We start from the raw sequence: 4,030 nt of genomic DNA, 5'->3' as shown, positions 1-4,030 counted from the left end.
TTGATAAGTGCTTAGAAGCACATAATAGGGATATCCAAGTTTGTCCATTAACTACAAGTCTCTGAAATACTTTTCATATACTTAATTTTCATGCTAGGCCAGACTGTGAAGCTTTTAATTTTCATGCTAGGTCAGACTGTGATCTGGATATACCCAGGCAAACTAAAACTTTCCCAAACAAGTCTGATGTAGACTGAATGGACATTCAGTGTGGCTTATCCTCTACAATATGGGATGGAAAAGGAGACCGTAAGATTATAGTATGTGATCTTACTACTATATTTTTATCTTCTTTCCACCACTTCAGAGCTTATAACATGTTTCCACATGTTATTTCATTTCATCCCTGTAATGACCCAATGAAAGAGATGTCGCTCCATTTCTCAGTTTTAAAATGAGGAAATGAAGTCTAATAAAGTAAATTGGCCAATATGACATATGTAGAAACTGACAATAGCTGGACTTTAACCTTTTCACTATACTGATGCTGATTCTGTTGGTTTGAAATGTCAGGACTAAATAAAGACGCATTTTTTTAAATGAAGAAACTTACATCGCAAAAAGATGAATGATACATCCAAATTCACATTCCTGCATTTTAGAAAAAACACTTGTATTTAGATAAGAAACATTGGGAGGAATTATCTGACCTGCTAACTCAACCACTACATAGAAACAATGTCTTGGAAGGACCGCTGGATGTGACTGGCATCAAAAGACCTGGCTTCTATGTTCTGCCAGATTGCAAGTTATTTGTGGAAGATTGGGCACAATTGTTGCTTTTCCATCTATCTGTCTGTCTGTCTGTCTATCTATCTATCTATCTATCTATCTATCTATCTATCTATCTATCTATCTATCTATGGAGATGGAGTCTCGCTCTGTTGCCCAAGCTGGCGCAATCTCGGCTCAGTGCAACCTCCACCTCCCAGGTTCAGGTAATTCTCATGACTCAGCCTCCGGAGTAGCTGGGACTACAGGAATGTGCCACCACGCCCAGCCATTGTTTTTCCTTTCACAGAATATTAGCTTCACTTGCTAGAAGAGGGGAAGGGACACCAGGTGGTGATTGTTAGCTTTTCCTGCAAGACAGGATTGAAGAGCTACACTCCAGGAGGGCACAAATAGAGAGATGAATAGTTATAGAAGGTTCTACAACATCTGTTATCCCAAAAAGAGACCAGAATTCAGGAATTTAAAAGAACTACTTTGAAAAATTTCTGGAACATTTGTACATCTCTGTAATTGTCAGTTTAATCATCCAGGTCTCTTCTTGGGTATCTATTGGCAGTAAAACTGTTATGTATAAAAAGGGATAAGTTTGTATTTCAAAAGCAGTAAGGAAATGGAGCTTTCTGTAATACTCAGAAAATTTTGTAACTTTGTCTGTTTCTTAACTTTCTCCAATTCAATTGTCTTGATTTTCCTGGTAATGTGCTGCATTCGTTTTTTAGGGCTGCTGTAACAAAGTACCACAGACTGAGTGGCTAAAACAACAGAAACTTACTGTCCCACAGTTTTACAGGCTCAATGCCCAAGATCAAGGGGACAGCACGGTTGGTTCCTTCTGAGGGCTGGGAGGGAGGATCTGTTCTATGCCTCTCTTTTTCTTCCTGTGGTTTGCTAACGATCTCTGGTGTGTGCCTTGACTTGTAGAGTATCACTTTGATCTCTGCCTTCATCTTCACATGGCATGTTCCTTTTGTGTGTTTGTGTCTCCAAACTTTACCTTTTTATAAGGAAACCCATCATATAGGATTTGAACCCATTCTAATGACCTCATCTTAATTAATTATATTTATAATGATACTACTTTCAAATAAGGTTATATTCTGAGGTACTGGAGGTTAAGTATTCAACATGTGGATTTTGAGGCGATTATGACAAATCAACCCATAACATACTGACTTAGCTGAGCAAATCACTCCACAGGTACTTGACAAGTTTAATAGTGAGGATACCACTAGAGGAATCGAACAAGTAGGTTGTGTGTGTGTGTGTGTGTGTGTGTGTGTGCACATGTATGTGTGAGTGGAGAGAGAGACAGAGAAGAGAGATGGATTTGTTGCAAGGAATTGTAATGTGATTGTGAGGGCTAACTAGGCAAGTCCAGAATCCATAGGACAGGCCATCCGAAGGACAATTTGGAAAGACTTTGGCAGAGGCTGATGCCACAGTCCACAGGGGAGGTTTTTTTTCTTCCTCAGGGAAACATCAGTTCTGTTCTTAAGGTCTTTGAACTGATTAGAACTGGCTCACCCAGATCATCCGGGATCATCTCCTTTACATAAAGCCAAGTGATTGTAGACATTAAGCACATCTACAAAATACTTTTACAGCAACACCTAGATTATTGTGTCACTGGATAATTCGGCATTACAGCCTAGCTAAGTTAACACATAAAACCGACCATCACATAAATAACAGGGAAGGGGGCAAGAGGTACTTACTATATTATATCTTGAACCCAAATGAACTGAAGGAAATAATCTTGGGTGTATTATTAAGTATCGCTGGGCTGACTGGTTCCTGTTTGAGGGGCTGGGTGTGCACAGAGCTTTCCTGCTGCTTTGCCACAGCCCAGCACCATTGGTATATTTCTCCTTTCACCGCCACCTTAACACAACCTCCTCTCTTCCAGTGTGCATCATGGAGCTCCAGCTTCATTCTTCCAATTCAATCCTGTGCTCTCTAAAGAAAAAAAAAATTGTCCAAAGCAATTTTCACCCCATCACATACTGGTAATCATTTTATTTTTCTGATTATGTTTCCCTCTCTCTTTCAGCCCTTTGGTAAATTACACAGGGACCTTTTTTTCTCATTCTCTCTTTTTCTGTCTCTCTGTGTGTCTATGCTAAGTGCCAGCTGTCATTGCTTGGCAGATAATTACCATTTTACAAACAGTATTTAGGGAAATGACATCAGTTTCTGAATGTAGGGCTGTCATAGCTTATTCACGGGGCTTTCCTCTGTGAACCACCTTCTCTGTGTGCAGGCACGGTGGAATCAGTGGGGATTAAGAGGAGGGGAAAAGGGAAGACTTCTCTGCTCCAAGCTTTTGGAGAACAATTGTATCCCATTTGTCACTGTTAGTCTGACAACCCTTATTTCACTCCTCCCAAATCCCCCTTGCCATATTTTGCTTTTTGTGGATAAATAAATGAACGCTTGCATGAGTTCGGTGGACTAGCTCTCCCATTTGCAGTGTTTAATGCAAAGCTGGTCGGTAGAAAAACAGAAGGTGCTGATTTCTGTCCTGGGTGGTAGCATCAGTTGAGTGATGTGGAGCTCGCTCTCTTTTAATGTTCTCGGTTGTTCTGTTGAGGGAAAAAAATTCAAAAATATTATGAAGTACAAACTAAACTAGTTTAAATTTCTTAAATAAGTTAAATATTCTGCCTCCCAGTAATGTTGGTAAAGATCCTATTAAATGCATAACTTCGGGTAGATACAAACAGGCTAAGAAAATGAGAAACACATGCATTAACTTCAGTTTGAGAGTCAACTGGTATCATGAAAAAGCACTAGATTTCAACTTAGGTAGTCTGCATTCTGTTCTGAACCCTTAGTTAAGTAAGAGAAATCATTTGGTCTATCCAGCCCTCAGTTTCTCAATATAAAATAATAATAACAACAACAACAAACTTTCTATGTGTCAGATGCTGTTCTAAGTACAGATGTTTCACAACTTACGATGGAGTTACATCCTGATGTAAGTTCAAAATGTTGTAAGTTGCAAGTGCATGTAATAGACCCAACATACTGAACATTGTATCTGAGCCTCGCCTACCTTAAATATCCTCAGATCACATGGCTGGGGGCTGTGGTTCACTGCTGCTGCACGGTATGGCAAGACAGTATTGTACTGCATACTGGTAGTTTAGGAAAAGATCAAACTTCAAAGTACAGTTTTACTGAATGCTTATCACTTTTGCACTATAACAAAGTTGAAAAATCCTAAGTCAAACCATCATAAATCAGGCCATCTGTACTTTATTTATGTTAATTAGTTACCTCTCTATAATGTTGT

The sequence above is a fragment of the Theropithecus gelada genome, chromosome 2, assembly GCF_003255815.1.
Source record: "Theropithecus gelada isolate Dixy chromosome 2, Tgel_1.0, whole genome shotgun sequence".
NCBI lineage: Eukaryota > Metazoa > Chordata > Mammalia > Primates > Cercopithecidae > Theropithecus > Theropithecus gelada.
The sequence above is the reverse complement of the archived record's forward strand: the minus strand, read 5'-3'. Positions refer to the sequence as shown.